Raw genomic sequence first — 19,811 nt, forward strand, 5'->3', positions numbered from 1 at the left:
GTATTTGTGCCTTTGGAAAAATATTGGCTGGTATTTAACAGATCTGTTAGAGCATTTGCAAAAAATAATCAATGGTAACTATATAAGAAGATAAGCAGGTTTAAATATAATGAAGTAGTAATTGCCTTCAGTATCAAAAGTCATATAAGAATGAAACCTAATAAACATACACTATTGTTTCAGCAGTGAATAATATTTATTTAATGCTATGGTCTGAATGTTTTTATCCTCCAAAATTCATGTGTTGAAATACTAATGTCCAATATTATGATATTATTAGGCTGTGGAGCCAATGGAAGGTGATTAGATCACAAGCGTGGAACTTTCATGAATGCAAATAATGTCCTTATAGAAGAGGTCAGAGAGAGATCCCTGGCCTCCTCCACCATGTGAGAACAAAGGGAAAAGTTGGAAGTCTGCAACCCAAAAGATAACCTTCCAGTAATCCAGCCATGCTGGCAGCTTGGACCTCTTGCCTCCAGATGTGTGAAGAGTAAATTCTGTCCTTTATAAACTACCCAGTCTGTAGTATTTTGTTATAGCAGCCTGGACAGACTAGGAAGTATAATAAAAATAATGTAAAGACTGGCTGCTGCTTTATCATAGATGGAAGAAATGAAGAGTGAGGTTGGTTAAGAGAACCAAATTCTCAATTACCCTCAATACCTTCAAATACCTCTAATTCTCTTAATCCCCCTGTTTAATGTATTACTTCAATCCCTAACTATGTTCAGAGACCCTCTATTAAATAAGTTTCCGGAATTCTGCTGGGACTTTTCCGTACTACACAGAGGGAGTGAGGATTCTGGGAGTCTGTCAGTTTCTTAATCAGAACTTCCCACAATTGTACTGTTTTGAGAACTATGCCTTACTACTTTCAAAGGTATTTGGTGTGATCAATGCTAATATTCTAGGGGATCTGAAGCAAAAATTGGGTTGCTATTCTGTGAGCTTAGGCTTCAACTCTTCAACTAAGCCAGATATTCTTCAGTTATCTCCTTTTCAAATTCTCAAAATTTTGTTGCTCTCATCTACAGTTTGTTCTTCTGTGTTCTTATATGTCAATGGCTTTCTTAAATTTTGAAATAATTGTAGATTAATGGGAAGTTGCAAAGAAATGTACAGGAAAGTCCTGTGCACACTTCCCCCAGCATCCTCCAATGTTAGCATCTTACACAACTATAGTACAATATGAAAACCAAGAAGTTGATATTGGCTTAAAGCTTATTCAGAATCCATCAGTTATACATGCACTTATTGGTGTGTATGTGTGTATCTATGCAATTTATCAGATAAATAAGCTTGTGTAACTACTACCACAATCAAAATATGCAGCTATACCATCATAAGACTCTTGTTACCCCTTTATAGCCACACTCATCCTCTCTCCTCCTGCTCCTAAACCCTGACAACTAATACGCTATCCATCTCCATAATTATGTTATTTCATGAATATTATTTAAATGGAATCATGTAGTATGTATTCTGTTGAGATTGGCTTCTTTCTACTCAGCATAATTTCCTTGCAGTTCCTCCGAGGAAATAATCACATGTATTAATAATGCCTTCCTTTTTACTGCTGAGTAGTATTCCATGGTATGGACATACCACAATTTTATCATCCATCTGCAGAACATTAGAGTAGGTTCCAGTTTTTGGCAATTAATAATAAAGCTACTATGAATATTTGTGTACAGATTCCTGTGTGAAGATAAGTCTTCATTTCTCTGGAATACATGCCCAAGAATGCAATTGCTGGATCATATGATAACTCCATTTTTAGGTTTGAAGGAAAGTATCAAACTATTTTACAGAGTGGCTGTACTATTATACATTCCTACCAGCAATATATGAGTAATTAAATTTCTCTGCATCCTCACCAGCATTTGGTATTGTCATTATTTTTTTTAAACTGTAGCCATTGTGATGTATATTGGTATCTTATTATAGTTATAATTTACATTATCTAATTGCCAAATATTCCAAACATGTTTTTGTGTGTTTATCTGTCATATGTTTTTTCTCTTGGGTAAAATGTATGTGTTTATCTTTTTGCTCATTTTCTAATTGGATTGCTTGTTTTTTTTTTTTTCTCATGCTGAATATTAAGAATTCTTTATATATTCTAGATACAAGGCCTCTGTTGGATAAGAGACTTGCAAATATTTTCTTCAAGTGTGTAATTTGTCTTTTCATCTTTATAGCAGAGTCTCTTGCAATGCAAAAGTTTCTAATTTTGAAGAGGTCCTATTTATCAATTTTTCCTTTTATGGATCATTCTTTTGGTGTCAAGTCTAAGAACTCTTTGCTAGTCCTAGATTTTGAGGATTTTTCTCCTATGTTCTTTCCTAGACGTTTTATAGTTTTATGTTTTACATTAAAGTCTGTGATCAATTTTGAGTTAAAGTTTATATTAAGTGAGAAGTATAGGTCAGAGCTATTTTTTTTTCTAATGGATGTCCAATTGCTCCAAAACCATTCACTGAAAAGGATATCCCTCTTCCATTGAGCTGCTTTTGCCTCTTTGTCAAAGATTAATTGGTAATATTTGTGTGGATCTCTTTCTGGGTTCTCTATTCTCTTCTGTTGATCTATGTGTCTCTCTCTCCATTGGTATCACACTGTCTTGATTAGTGTGTCAATGTCTTTTTAACTTCTCTTTACTCTTTTTATTTTTAGTAGGAATTCAAGAGATATATTGGAAGTAAAAGTATATGTTTGATATGTTATTTTATACTAAAATCTACATTTTAAATATCTTTTTCATTGTTTCACTAGCTGTGGCAAAAGTGTTAATTTTGTGGAGTTTAAAAAAATAATTTATTAGTATTTTAGTTACTATTTTGGTAGTATATTTGAAAAATAATACCTAGGCCTGTGACAAATGCTGAAGAGAATACAAGCATAAAATAAGCCAAATCAGAGAGGGAACAATAAATTTTGCCAGAGATGAGGTGGAGGAGGTGGGTAAAAGAATGATTAGGGAAAGTTAACCAGAAGAGACGACAAGGGAGCTGGATTTTCTTATATCTAGAGAGGGTGTGAATTAGGGAATTAGTAGTTGATTCATAGGATTAATTTCAAATACAGCCTCAGAGGACTTTCGCTTCTAGTCAAGATAGAATAAGAGTAGTTGGATTTACTCTCCTGCCAAGAAACAGGTAAGATAAAAAAAGAAAATGAAACAAAGGCACACAAGACATTGAACATCAGCAGCATAGGACAGCGATCCCTCAGAACTGGGAAACAAACAAGGTGAGTCTAAAATTGCCCCAGCTTCATGCCTGAAGATTAGGCATAAGGGAGATGAAATCCAGGCAGAGCCAGCATTCCCCCTAAATAGAGGAGATGGAATGGTGGATCTAAGGAAGCCAGGCAGCTAGAGTTTACAAAGTAGAATACTGGACATTTGGGTAGTGAGAATTGCAGTGAGAGAAAATTCCAGAGGTCTGCAGAGGGTTCCCCTCAAGGGTTCAACAGATAGTGATCAGCACATAAATGAGAGTTCAGGGAAAGAACCACATGGAAGAATTAAAAGGCACAGTGCTCAGAGACCACACAGGACCAGAAATAGCACATTTACCCTACCCAACAGCCAAGGTAGAAAACCTCATAACTTAGGGGGCATTGACTGGAATTCTAAAAATGTCTTGCTTCATTGTTGGGGAAAGATTGACCTTATTTCTCATCCCATCTAACAAAGCTTAAAAGCAAGGCCCCAAGGGATCAAACTGTTTCCAAAAACCACATGCAGAACAAAAGTCAAGAATATTTATAGGACGACAAAAATATTCAGACACAGAAAGGTTAAATTCACAATGTCGGGCAACCCCCAAAAATAGAAGGCACACAAAGAAGTGTGCAAATATAACTCATGAGGAGAAAAATCAATCAACTACCTAAAAATGAAATAAAGTGGTATAATATTACTGCCTTACCTTGGTAGTACCCTAAGGTATTAGGACTTGTGTTACATTTCAGTGGGGTGATTAAGCATGGAAAAGGTGATAAAATGTAAATGTATGGAATTCAGTGGAAGCAGAAAGTTAGTGTCTTTAACTAGTCCCAAGTTTTGGTGAGGTGCTGGTTTTCCTACTTTACAATGAGAAGGGATTGGGAGCAAATTTATTAAAATCTTGAAGCATATGGTAACCATGGGAGGCTGGAAGATTTAAGTGTGCTGGCAGCTGACTTTGGGTTATACTAGCAAAATTAACTTAATTTTAGAATGAGAAATACTTAAGTGTGAATAGAGATATAGCACTCAGCTTTTGTACCAAGGACCTTAGGGCGATTTAGGGTTATTTGAGGAGTCCTGAGACTTTATTTGGGCCCTAATCAATACAGGACACAATTACATTGTGCTGACAGGTGTCCAAGTAACCTCTTCCTTTTCCTCTCTTTTATCAATACGAAACAGATTCAGACTTAGAGAACGAACTTATGGTTACCGGGGTGGGGGGGGGGGGCAGAGAGATAGATTGGGAGTGTGGGATTGACATGTACACACTGCTATATTTAAAATAGATAACCAACAAGGACCTACTGTAAAAATAAATAAATAAAAAGTAAAAAATAAAATGAGTATTATCTACATAAGCATAAGATCCTTTCTCTAGGAATTGTGCTGAATAAAATTATTTAAGCAAGTATGAGAAAAAAAGGAAAATATAAAACTAGGCAATTTTATTGAACTTAGTTCCTGTTCGCTACAGGAAAGTCATAAATAGATGATAAACCTATTGTTTTGAAACTGAGACATAGCCCAACCTCCCCACTACCCAGCTCCACTAGTTGGAAATGGTGGTGATGAAACTGAACAAATGCAGCTGTGAAGCTTACTGAGCTTTTACATGGGCTTTGAACTTGGCTGTCTCACTGTCCTTGCCTGTTCTTGTGGTGTCTATCAAGGCACCAACACTCCAGCTGTCATTGCTGCCTTTGCCTTTGTGCTCCTATCGGCATTGACCTCTCTGCAGGATAGAGCCCCTCATAACCCCCTGGCATGGCCCACAGGACTGAATAAAGCTCCTCACCAGAGGCCATTTAGAAATTGTCCAGGAAAGCAAATGAAATGCAAAACAAAACAAATGAAACAAACTACAAAAGCAGTTGATTGACTCACTTATTATCTAACTAATCCTGAGTTAAACAATTAAATGTTAATTTAGATTTGGGGAAAAAACACAGTTTCTATCTTTTCTTTTTTGAAGCTTGAGTTCTGTCCATGATAATAATAAAATCGCTGTGATTTTGAAGGGCTACTTTAATTAGCAAAGTTGAAAGATTAGATTCAATTGTGAGCGGCTAAGAAATATCATTTTAGGCAAGAACAACAGTCTCTCGTTTCCTAAATAATAGCATGTAGAGCTGTAAGATCCTGGCAGGCTGCATTAAGGGGTCAGCCAGCTGGGCCCTGGCCCAGGGCACCAATCTATGAGGGCACAGAACAATCACTGTCTCTGCTGGAGAAGGTATATTTATAGAACTCCTCTCTGTGTGACTATAATATGAGGTTGAAAGGAATATTTTGTTAAGTTACTTGGGATAGGACAGGTGAAATCCCACAAGGTATTCTTAAGAAGCCTGGCAAAAAGGAAAAGCAAAGCTTTCATTTTGCCCAGCTGGAGTCCAAGTTTGGAAGCTGAATGGAATTGGAATTGCACATGACAATGGACTGGAGACAGCTCCTCTCAACAGCTGTCTTTTCTTAATTTTTTTTTCCTCTCAGGAACCCAGCCTCAGCCATTAATTCTGTTGAACAAATATTGAAAGAAAATCAGTGCAAGAAGGTACATAATTTTTATCTAGTGATGCACAATATTGTTAAGCCACCACATATCTTGGTCTTAACACTAGGCTTGAGGAACTCCAACTTTGTAGATCCAGACTTGTCTACCTGAAAGACAGAAATACAGGTAAGGTCATATTTAAGTGTCTAGATTTCCAGATATGAAGCCTAATGAATAACACAAAAATCACACTTTAGCATAAACAACACAGTACAGCTGTTCAATATTTACCTTTTCAAGAGGTTCATTCCACCTATTCTAACATACTGTCTTAATCCAACTGATAACACATTATCCTATGCATTTCAGCACATTGCCTAACTGCTAGTCATGGCTTATTTGCCAACTGAGAAATATCCTTGAGGCAGGAATTTACTGAAGAAGTTACAAAAACCAGAGGACTGTTTTCTGCAAAAATCAGAAGGAAAAGAAGTTGCAAAATTAATGGATTTCTTAGAGTCCAAGAAGGAGTAGGCTGTGCTAAAACAAAAAGTAAGACCTATCTGTGTACTTATTCATTCACTTACCACATGCAGTCAGCCCTCCTTGTCCACAGGTTTTGCATCCTTAGATTCAACAACCAAAGGTCAAAAATACTGGGAAAAATTCCAAAAAATTTCCATAAAGCAAAACTTGAACTTGCCACACACAGGTAACAATTTACATAGCATTTTACAATTATTTTCATAGTATTTACATTGTATTAGGTATTATAAGTAATCTAGAGAGGATTTCAAGTCTATCGGAGGAAATTATAAGCAAATACGACGCCATTTTATAATTGAGACACTTGAGCATCCACGGATTTTTGTATCCATGGGAATTCTGGAATCAATCTCCTGAAGATACCAAGGGATGACTGTAGTATGGAGTACCAGAAGTCTATGTTCCAGCCGTTGTTCTTGGCACAGGGGAAAGAACACAGCAAAGAACAAAACAAAGTCCTGCACCATGGAGATGTCATTCTAGAGAGAGAGAAACAGTAATCTGATAACTCTCTGTAGTATGTCGAATAGTGATGAGCACTGTGGTGGAAGATGAAGCTGATAATGGGGAAAGAGCACGCTGGATGGGGGATGGGTTGATTTGCTACTTTATTTTACTTAGAGTGATCTGGGAAGGCATCGCTGATAAGGCAAAATTTAAGCAGTGATGTATAAGAAGTGAGAGAGTTTATGGTTACCAGGGGAAGGATGGGAAGGAGGGATAAATTGGGAGGTTGGGACTGACACGTATACACTGCTATATTTAAAATAGATAACCAACAAGGAGCTACTTTATAGCACAGGGAACTCCACTCAATATTATGTAATGACCTAAATGGGAAAAGAATTTGAAAAAGAATAGATACATGTATATGTCTAACAGAATCACTTTGCTGTACACCTGAAACTAACACAACATTATTAATCAACTATACTCCAATATAAAATGAAAATTAAACAAAAAAAGAGAAGTGAGAGAGTGAGTGCCGAGTCTCTCCAGGGGAATGGTTTCAGGAAAAAGAAGCAGCCAGTGCAGTAACCGGAGTTGTTAGTGGGTTCAACTAACATGAAGGAGACCAATGAGAGCCAGGGGGAGAGTGATGGGAGAGGAGGTTGGAAAGGTAGCAGAGAGCCCAAGTTACTTAAGTCTTATTGCTTATTGTGGGGACTTTGGATTTTACTTGGAGCAAGATGGGTTTGGGACCAGGACAGTGAGAAGCCTCCATGACCTGAATATGTGGTGAAGGAAGAGACCACATAATTTGTCGATATTTTAGATACAGGGTTGAAGAGGAAGTAAGGAGAGAGGAAGTAAGACTTCCAACAGCAGAGGAAGATGGCTTATCCTCATTTAAGATGCTTCAAATGTGATCATTGCCAACTTATTTAAAGCCTTCCCGATAAAAAGCATACATTTCTGGGACAAGCTCTCTGAAGAAAGACCTATGACATCATTTAGTGAGATACTGTTGGAGGGAAATAAATTTGAAGTGAGTCTCCCCACCAAATAAATTTATAGCAGCAGTTCAATGTCTACAAATCTTGAGACTGGCTTTAGGGAGTTTATTTACATAATTTCAGTAATGTGCAATAATTAGCAAAGGGTTTCACCAAAGAGACATTAATTTAAGATGATATACATATAAGAGAGAAAATCAAGTTTTTACAGATTCAGTTAAAATTATGTGCAAAGTGGTGAAAGTAAAGTATTGTTTTCTTTTTTCAAGCAGCATGAATTCACAATTGTTAGGAAATCTGTGTTCTGACTACTTTTAATGTTTAAATGTGTGTTTTCAAGATTAATTTTATTTTATCTTTTATATATGACAAGAACTGGCCATAAATACAAAAAAGTAGGGGGGATTGTTAGAGGACTGTGAAACCAGTCAGGAATTTTGGTATCTCCCATGATACGTGAGAGAGTCTGCTTTATTATAATTTAAAAAAAAATTTTTTTTAAAGTTAATAACTTGCAAACACTTCCAATGATGCTGGAGGAAACTAACAAGGAAAATTAAAAATGAGCGTTTATAGAGAAAAGGCTCTGGTCAGTTCAAGGCTAAGTTGACAATTTTTATTTCTTTTGCCAGGAAAGAGACTTTAGAGATCACCAATATTCACCTTAAATGAAACAAAGCAGGGAAAAGAGCAGAAACTTCCGTATGGTAGCAAAGGGTATTTGTTTCCTCTTGGTCATAAGAAACTAATTTCAGGAAGCAAAATGAATGGCAAAAGCTGGGCTAGAGGCTGTGGAAGAAAACTCAAGTGCCTAAATGTAGACAGATGGAATGAATGCTAAAATTCCAATGAGAAGAGAGGCTGGCATCATATTTATCTAATCTACCAAATTGTTGCTAGAACATAAAATTCAAAAGACTTAGATGATTGGTTCAAGATGGTGGAGTAGAAGGACGTGCTCTCACTCCCTCTTGCAAGAGCACCGGAATCACAACTAACTGTTGAACAATCATTGACAGGAAGACACTGGAACTCACCAAAAAAGATACCCCACATCCAAAGACAAAGGAAAAGCCACAATGAGACAGTAGGAGGGGCACAATCACAATAAAATCAAATCCCATAACCACTGGGTGGGTGACTCACAAACTGGAAAACAATTATACCACAGAAGTCCACCCACTGGAGTGAAGGTTCTGAGCCCCATGGCAGGCTTCCCAACCTGGGGGTCCAGCAACGGGAGGAGGAATTTCCAGAGAATCACACTTGGAAGCCTAGCGGGATTTGATTGCAGGCCTTCGACAGGACTGGGGGAAACAGAGACTCCACTCTTGGAGGGCACACACAGAGTGGTGTGTGCATCAGGACCCAGGGGGAAGGAGAGTGAACCCATAGGACACTGAACCAGACATACCTGCTAGTGTTGGAGGGTCTCCTGCAGAGGCGGGGGTGGCTGTGGCTCACTGTGGGGACAAGGACACTGGCAGAAGAAGTTCTGGAAAGTACTTCTTGGCATGCGCCCTCCCGGAGTCCACCATTAGCCCCACGAAAGAGCCCATAGGCTCCAGTGCTGGGTCACCTCAGGCCAAACAACTAACAGGGAGAGAAATCAGCCCCACCCATCAGGAAGCTTGCACAAGCCTCTTAGATAGCCTCATCCACCAGAGGAAAGACAGCAGAAGCAAGAAGAACTACAATCCTGCAGCCTGTGGAACAAAAACCACATTCACAGAAAGACAGACAAAATGAAAGGGCAGAAGACTGTGTACCAGGTGAAGGAACAAGATGAAACCCCAGAAAAACAACTAAATGAAGTGGAAATAAGCAACCTTCCAGAAAAAGAATTCAGAATAATGATAGTGAAGATGGTCCAGGACCTTGGAGAAAGAATGGAGACAAAGATCAAGAAGATGCAAGAAATGTTTAACAAAGACCTAGAAGAATTAAAGAACAAACACCTAGAATAATCAAAGAACAAACAGAGATGAACAATACAATAACTGAAATGAAAACTACACTAGAAGAAATCAGTAGCAGAATAACTGAGGCAGAAGAACGGATAAATGACCTGGAAGACAGAATGGTGGAATTCACTGCCATGGAACAGAATAAAGAAAAAAGAATGAAAAGAAATGAAGACAGCCTAAGAGACCTCTGGGACAACATTAAATGCAACAACATTCGCATTATAGGGGTCCCAGAAGGAGAAGAGAGAGAGAAAGGACCTGAGAAAATATTTGAAGAGATTATAGTCGAAAACTTCCCTACATAGGAAAGGAAAAATCCACCCAAGTCCAGGAAGCGCAGACAGTCCCAGGCAGGATAAACCCAAGGAGAAACACGCCGAGACACATAGCAATCAAATTGACAAAAATTGAAGACAAAGAAAAATTATTAAAAGCAACAAGGGAAAAACGACAAATAACATACAAGGGAACTCCCATAAGGTTAAGAGCTGATTTCTCGCAGAAACTCTACAAGCCAGAAGGGAGTGGCATGATATACTTAAAGTGATGAAAGGGAAGAACCTACAACCAAGATTACTCTACCCAGCAAGGATCTCATTCAGATTTGACAGAGAAATCAAAAGCTTTACCAACAAGCAAAAGCTAAGAGAATTCAGCACCACCAAACCAGCTCTACAACAAACGCTAAAGGAACTTCTCTGAGTGGGAAACACAAGAGAAGAAGAGGACCTACAAAAACAAACCCCAAACAATTAAGAAAATGGTAATAGGAACATACCTATCAATAATTACCTTAAATGTGAATGGATAAAATGCTCCAACCAAAAGACACAGGCTTGCTGAATGGATACAAAAACAAGACCCATATACATGTTGTCTACAAGAGACCCATTTCAGACCTAGGGACACATACAGACTGAAAGTGAGGGGATGGAAAAAGATATTCCATGCAAATGGAAATCAAAAGAAAGCTGGAGTAGCAATAATCATTATCAGATAAAGTAAACTTTAACATAAAGAATGTTAAAAGAGACAAGGAAGGATACTACATAATGATCAAAGGATCAATTCAAGAAGAAGATATAACATCAATTCAAGAAGAAGATATAACAATTATAAATATTTATGCATGCAACATAGGAGCACCTCGATACATAAGGCAAATGCTAACAGCTATGAAAGAGGAAATCAACAGTAGCACAGTAATAGTGGGGGACTTTAACACCTCACTTACAGCAGTGGACGGATCATCCAGACAGAATATTAATAAGGAAACACAAGCTTTAAATGACACAATAGACCAGATACATTTAACTGATATTTATAGGACATTCCACCTGAAAACAGCAGATTACACTTTGTTCTCAAATGCACACAGAACATTCTCCAGGATAGATCACATCTTGGGTCACAAATCAAGCCTAGGTAAATTTAAGAAAATTAAAATCATATCAAGCACCTTTTCTGACCACAGCACTATGTGATTAGAAATCAATTACAGGGAAAATAATGTAAAAAAACACAAACGCATGGAGGCTAAAGAATACGTAACTGAATAACCGAAAGATCACTGAAGAAACCAAAGAGGAAATAAAAAAATACCTAGAGAAAAATGACAATGAAAACATGACGATCCAAAACCAATGGGATGCAGCATAATCAGTTCTAAGAAAGAGGTTTATAGCAATACAATCCTACCTCAAGAAACAAGAAAAATCTCAAATAAACAATCTAACCTTACACCTAACGGAACTAGAGAAAGAAGAACAAACAGAACACAAAGTTAGCAGAAGGAAAGAAATCATAAAAATCAGAGCAGAAATAAATGAAATAGAAACAAAGAAAACAATAGCAAAGATCAATAAAACTAAAAGTTGGTTCTTTGAGAAGATAAACAAAATAGATAAACCTTTAACCAAACTCATCAAGAAAAAGAGGGAGAGGAATCAATAAAATTTGAAATGAGATAGGAGAAGTTACAATGGACACCACAGAAGTACAAAGAATCATAAGAGACTGCTACAAGCAACTCTATGCCAATAAAATGGACAACCTGGAAGAAATGGACAAATTCTTAGAAAGGTTTAATCTTCCAAGACTGAACCAGGAAGAAATAGAAAATATGAACAGACCAATCACAAGTAATGAAATTGAAACTGTAATTAAAAATCTTCCAACAAACAGAGTCCAGGACCAGATGACTTCACAGGTGAATTCTATCAAACATTTACAGAAGAGCTAACACTCATCCTTCTCAAACTCTTCCAAAAAATTGCAGAGAAAGGAACACTCCCAAACTCATTCTATGAGGCCACCATCATCCTGATGCCAAAACCAGACAAAGATACTACAAAAAAAGAAAATTACAGACCAATATCACTGATGAATGTAGATGCAAAAATCTTCAACAAAATACTAGCAAACAGAATCCAACAACACATTAGAAGAATCATACACCATGATCAAGTGGGGTTTATCCCAGGGATGCAAGGATTCTTCAATATACACAAATCAATCAATGTGATACACTATATTAACAAATTGAAGAATAAAACCATATGATCATGTCAATAGATGCAGAAAAAGCTTTTGACAAAATTCAAAACCCATTTATGATAAAAACTCTCCAGAAAGTGGGCATAGAGGGAACCTACTTCAACATAATAAAGGCTATATACGACAAACCCACAGCAAACATCATTCTCAATGGTGAAAAACTGAAAGCATTTCCTTTAAGATCAGGAACAAGACAAGGATGTCCACTCTTGCCACTATTATTCAACATAGTTTTGGAAGTACTAGCCACAGCAATCAGAGAACAAAAAGAAATAAAAGGAATACAAATTGGAAAAGAAGAAGTAAAACTGTCACCTTTTGCAGATGACATGATACTATATATAGAGAATCCTAAAGATGCCACCAGAAAACTACTAGAGCTAATCAATGAATTTGGTAAAGTGGCAGGATACAAAATTAATGCACAGAAATCTCTTGCAATCCTATACAATGAAAGATCAGATAGAGAAAGTAAGGAAATAATCCCATTCACCATTGCAACAAAAAAATAAAATACCTAGGAATAAACCTACCTAAGGAGGTAAAAGACCTGTATGCAGAAAACTATAAGACACTGATGAAAGAAATCAAAGATGACACAAACAGATGGAGAGATATACCATGTTCTTGGACTGGAAGAATCAATATTGCAAAAATGACTGTACTACCCAAAGCAATCTACAGATTCAGTGCAATCCCTATCAAATTACCAATGGCATTTTTTACAGAACTAGAACAAAAAAATGTTAAAATTTGTATGGAGACAAATAAGACCCCGAATAGCCAAAGCAATCTAGAGGGGAAAAAAATGGAGCTGGAGGAATCAGACTCCCTGACTTCAGACTCTACTACAAAGCTACAGTAGTCAAGACAATATGGTACTGGCACAAAAACAGAAATATAGGTCAATGGAACAGGACAGGAAGCCCAGAGATAAATGCACGTACCTATGGTCAACTAATCTATGACAAAGGAGGCAAGATATACAATGGAGAAAAGACAGTCTCTTCAATAAGTGATGCTGGGAAAACTGGACAGCTACATGTAAAAGAATGAAATTAAAACACTCCCTAACACCATACACAAAAATAAACTCAAAATGGATTAAAGACCTAAATGTAAGGCCAGCCACTATAAAACTCTTAGAGGAAAACACAGGAAGAACACTCTTTGACTTAAATCACAGCAAGATTCTTTTGACCCACCTCCTAGAGTAATGGAAATAAAAACAAAAGTCAACAAATGGGATTGAATGAAACTTAAAAGCTTTTGCACTACAAAGGAAACTGTAAACAAGATGAAAAGACAACCCTCAGAATGGTAGAAAATATTTGCAAATGAATCACGGACAAAGGATTAATCTCCAAAATATATAAACAGCTCATGCAGCTCAATATTTAAAAAAAAACAACCCAATCCAAAAATGGGCAGAAGACCTAAATAGACATTTCTCCAAAGAATATATACAGATTGCCAGCAAACACATGAAAGAGTGCTCCAAGATATATTTTCTAGTGAAAGAATCAAGACACAGAACATTGCAACAGAAAATATGAACCAAATTGTATAAAATAAGAAGCATTACTATATAATTAAATACTTAGACACTCATATCACACAAACACATACATGTTAAATGTATAGAGAAAGGTTTGGATGAAATGCACATTGATTTGTTAAAACTAGTTACTTTTGATGAGGAGAATGGAATCTGGAGAGTCTGCTGAAAGGAAATTTTATTATTTATTTTACATGCTTATGTATTGCTTGAATGTTTTTTTTCAAAAAGAAAATATGTCTGTAGTATTTGTTTTTTTTAAACTTCAAATACATAGCTATAGGGAAAAAATTAAAAATTACCTTAAAGGAGAAAGAAACGAACGACCTTGCATTGCCTTTTCAAATATTGCTACCTGCAAAAGCCTTCCTCGCTTTCCTTTGCATTCTCCTGTACTTGAATATGTCATTCTTTCAGTATTTATTCAATTCAATGATAGTTATTAAAGCTCTACTGAGATTCAATTTTGAAAAAGATATTATCCCTATCCTCAAGGAACTCACAACGGAGAGAAAAATAAATGCGTCAACGATAAAGCCACGAGTAGATGGCTAAAATATGGCAAGGTATGAACAAAACGTTAGGGCTTTGTGGGGGGCAGAATTCTAAGATGGCCCCCAAGATTCTCAGCCGGTTTGCTACTGCCTTTGGCCTTTAGGAAGCACAGGCAGGGCATGGGAGACTAGGAGGAAATTTCCAGGGATTTCTTCCACATTTCCTTTCTGCTCAGTCACCCTGCTATTGAGCAGGTACTACATGCCAGGCACTGTCCTAAGAATAGTACTCTTTTTACCTCATTTAATCCTCATAAGCTACCTTTTTTTTTTTTTTTATGGCTGCATTGGGTCTTCGTTGCTGTGTGCAGGCTTTCTCTAGTAGTGGTGTGCGGGGGCTACTGTTCATTGCGGTGTGCAAGCTTCTCATTGCAGTGGCTTCTCTGTTGCGGAGCACAGGCTCTAGGCACGGGGGCTTCAGTAGTTGTGGCTCGCGGGCTCTAGAGCACAGGCTCAGTAGTTGTGGTGCACGAGCTTAGTTGCTCTGCGGCATGTGGGATCTTCCTGGACCAGGGCTCAAACCTGTGTCCCCTGCATTGGCAGGTGGATCCTTAACCACTGTGCCACCAGGGAAGCCCTTCATAACCTACCTTTGAAATAGAAAGTATTATTATCCCCACTTAAAAATGCTGTTAGATAAATTACTATGGGTCACAGGAGAAAAAAAATCAGTGGAGCCACAATTCTAACACAGGCAACCTGACTCCAGAGCCCAGACCCTAACTATTATCATATACTATATTCATCTTGGATAACCTGAATCTATCACTTCAGGGAGGAAACAAAACAAAAGTTATACTTTCTACGATATGCATTAGGGTTTCTGGCAAACAATCAAGTGGCTCCAGCATAAATATTTGATCTTGTCCCCCAACACTTGACAATTTTCTGTACTTGTCACAGAAACAAAGACATGATTTTATTAGGTATATTTTAAAACCTTACCTACTGCTGCAATACAACATGGAAATTGGATGGGGGCTCTATTTGCCTCTATTTCCGACATACATTCTTCAGTGAATAAATTTGTGTCTTAGTTTCTACCCTGATACTAAAAAGTTTGTGATGAGTGATCTGACTGTAATTTCTTAGGATCCAACTATCCAGAAGCTTCTCAGAAACTCATCACATACATGTTGCCTTCTCTGATATATTTCCTTTGTGATTGTGACTTAGGGGGTTTCTAGTTTAAAATAAAGATAAAATAATAATGGTGATGTGGATCTTGGTTCTTGGTTCATGCTCTCTATCCTCAAAAATTATAGATATCTTACAGCAAGATTACAGATGATGTTTTATAACATTGATGTTTTATAATTTGTGTTATCATTGATGCTCTTTTTAAAAATACTATGCTTCAGTAATTGAAATTGTGATATATCTTCGAAGATGCATCCTAATGTTGTGGTTTGGGTGTGTGTCAAAATCCATTAAGTTATCCATGAATGCCAAAAGTTTGAATTGCCCTGCTATGGGCCAGTGGTGGTTAAAAAAAAAGCCTTACCTATAAGTAAGCTATAGTTTGCACATTGTGCAAAGGCTAGTTCTCATGATATTAGAACTAAAAATTATTTATTTAATTTAAAATCCCACTCTGTACCATCTAGCATGCCAGTTAATGGGAATAAAAAGAAGTATCACATCAGAAAATCCCTAGTCTAGTGGGAATGTCTACACAATTGGACATATTATTTGAGTACAGTTGAGATTATATAAATAGACAAGCAGATAGAGTATGCACGCTCTGGAAAGCCACCGGATGAGCACTTAATGTCGAAAAGTGGAAACATATGCTGGATCTTGAAGTGCAAGTAGAAGTTTTACAGGAAAAGAAAGAAGTTTGTGCGTTAGGCAAAGTAACAGTCTGTGCGGAACCCGAGAGATGAGTGACAAAGTATGAACCTTCCGTGGAACAGTAAGCATTTCTTCAGGAATGGACTGTGGATCGTGAGGTGAGATGTAGCAAGTGAAGTAAGTGGACAGGCTTGAGTCAGAGTGGGAAGAGCTTTGTATTAGGCAGTTTGCTGTTTATCCTGGAAGCCCTTGGGAACCTTTGACTTAAGCAATAGAATAACATAATTATATTATGTTATATTACATTATATTATTATAACACAAACCTCTTTTGTATTAGAATTCTTATGCTGACAACCTGCAACTTGTGCACACCGCTGTGTGATAAAAAACCACTCAAACTAGAAATAGAAGGGATCTGCCTCCACATGATACAGGACACCTAAGAAAAACATCACACTTAATGATGAAAGATGGAAAGCTTTCCCTCTAAGATTAGGGACAGGACAGGATGTCCACTCTCACCATTTTTATTCAATATTGTACTGAAGGTTCTAGCCAGGGCAATTAGGTATAAAAAAAAAGAAAGCAAGCGAAGATATCCAGATTGGAAAGGAAGAAGGAAAACTATCTCTAATTACAGAGGGCATTATCTCCTATACAGAAAAGTCTAAGCACCATCAACAGCAACAAGCTATTAGAGGTAATAACATGTGTTCATCAAGGTTGCAGGATACAAGATCAATATACAAAAATCAATTGTATTTTTATACAATTATATGTTAGCAATGAACAATCTAAAAATGAAATTAAGGGAAAATTTCATTCAAAATAACATCAAAATATTAAAATACTTTAGGAACATATTTAATAAGACAAATGCCAGATTTGTACACTGAAAACTACAAAACATCATTGAAAGAAATTTTAAAAGCCTTAAATAAAAGGAAAGTTATCTCATGTTCTTAGATTGGAAGACTTAATATTGTTAAGATGGCAATAATCCACAAATTGATCTACTGATTCAATGCAATCACTATCGAAATCCTAGTTGCCATTTAGGATAAACTATTCCTAAAATTCATATTGAAGTGCAAAGGACTCAGAATAGCCAAAATAATCTTGAAAAAGAACAACAAATTTGTAGAACTCACACTTCCCAATTTCAAAACTTATTACAAAGCTACTGTAATCAAGACTGTGTGGTACTAGCATAAGGATACACACCTAGATAAATAGAGTAGAATTGAGATCAGAAATAAGCCTGTACATTTATGGGCAACTGATTTTTAACAAGGGTGCCAAAACAGTTAAATGGGGGAAAGCATAGTCTTTTCAACAAATAGTGCTGGAACAACTGGATATCCATATGCAAAACAATGAAGCTGTACTCCTAACACCATATACAAAAATTAACTCAAAATGGACCAAAAACCTAAATGTGAGAGTTATAATTGTTAACTTTTAGAAGAAAACATAGGAGTAAACTTTCATGATCTTATATTCAGCAATGATTTCTTAGGTAGTACACTTAGAATCAAAAAAAAATAAAAACAAACAAACAAATAAAACTGAACATCACCAAAATTTAAAATTTTGTGCTTCAAACAATGCTATCAAGAAAGTGAAAAGACTACCCATAGACAAAATAGGAAAAAATAGTTGCAAATCATATACATGATAATGGTCTAGAATCCAAAATATATAAGGAATGTTTACAGCTCAAAAATAAAAAAGACAAATAATTCAGTTAAATATGGGCAGAGGATTTGAATAGACTTTTCTCCAAAGAATATATACAAATGGTCAATAAGCATGGGAAAACATGCTCACCATCTTTAGACATTAGGGAAGTGTAAACAAAACCATATGAGATACTACTTCAAATCCACAAGAATGGCTATCATCAAAAAGATGGTCAATACCAGGTTTTAGTGAGGATGAGAGAAATTGGAGCCCTCTTGCATGGGTAGTGGGAAAGTTAAATGGTACAGCTGCTTTGGAAAACAGTCAAGCAGTTCCTCAAATGGTTAAATGTAGAATTACCACATGGCCCAGCAATTCCACACCTAAGTACATACCCAAGAGAAATGAAAACATATGTTGGCATAAAAACTTAACATAAATGTGTGTAGCAGCATTATTCACATAGGCAAAACATAGAAACAACTCAAATGTTCATTACTGATGACTGGATAAACAAAATGTGCTATATCCGTACACAGGAATATTACTCAGCCAAAAAAATAATGAATTACTGATACATGCTACAACATGGATGAACCTTGAAAACATTATGCTAAGTAAAAGAAGCCAGACAAAAAATGCTACATATTGTATGATTAGATTTATATGAGATGTCCAGAATAGGAAAAAATAAAACATAAAAACTAAAATAGATATTGATTGTTAGGAGCTGGGGGGGATAAGGGAATAAGGAATGACTGCTAATTAGCTCAGGATTTCTTTTCAGGGTGATTGGGATGCGTGTGTTAAAGCTATGGAGACGCAAACCTCACTTGGTGGATTGACACAGGTCAGTGATTACTACTAAATGGAGGTAGAGTGAACCCTCCACTCATCCCCCTCAGTAAATAAATAAATAAATAAATAAAAGGGCAAATCCACAATGCACCTTGCAGTATGAGCCGATACAACCGATTGGGCAGAGACCTTAAACTCTTCAAGGGATGGGACCTTGTGACCATGGCAAAACTCATCAAAGTGACAGAGATGACTTGAGCTGTTCTGTTGCCTCCAGCAACAGTACAATAACTGTGACCACTTTGCTTTGGAAACCACTCAGCTCCAGGAAGTGATAAGTGACTCTCCATGGTTTCAAGTTGTCTTCCCTGGCAACTGTTAATACATGTGTCCCATGGCTAGGGGAAAACAATTCAGGAAAAACATTTCAATAGTTAGATTCACACTACCCTGGACAAAGTGATCAGCATTTGTCTGCAAATAATAATATGTAATATTATTACATATGCATTAATATTAATGCATCAGTGCATTATTCGCACTTGGTTTTGGAGAGAGAACAAAGGAGGATGAGGGAAAGGTACTGGCGTTCATTGAACACCTGTTACTGTGGTGGTTGGTGCTTTATAGAGGCACTATCACATCTGGGTGTCATGACAAAGCTGTGAGCTAAAGAGTGGCATTCCATTTTATTTATTTTATAGGTGGCTCCCAAAGGGTAAAGCACTTGCCCAACGTCGCTCAGCTGATCAGCAATTGAGCTGAGATGTGAATCGACATCCGTCTAATTTCAAAGTGCTGGTTTAAATTGTTCTTGATTCTTATTATCATATTGCTCCTCCAAAGGGCTCTATTAATTAAAATGCTCCTAATAATACATAAGGATATCTTTCACTGTATCCTCACCAACTATGGGTATTATTGCTAAAACTTTTTGCAAATACTCTAAGTACTGTATTTTATATTAATTTATTATGTATTTTCATGTTTGGTAAATTATTAAATATAGAAAATTATTAAATATTATTAAAATGATTATTAAATATAGCAAAGTATAAATTATTATAAAAATATTAAATATAGAAGATATTAAAAATAGATGACTATTTCTCTGTTTTTATGTGTTTATGGATTCATTATGTCTTGAATACCATTTGCCTTCT

This window comes from Eubalaena glacialis, chromosome 6, assembly GCF_028564815.1.
Source record: "Eubalaena glacialis isolate mEubGla1 chromosome 6, mEubGla1.1.hap2.+ XY, whole genome shotgun sequence".
Taxonomy (NCBI): Eukaryota; Metazoa; Chordata; class Mammalia; order Artiodactyla; family Balaenidae; genus Eubalaena; species Eubalaena glacialis.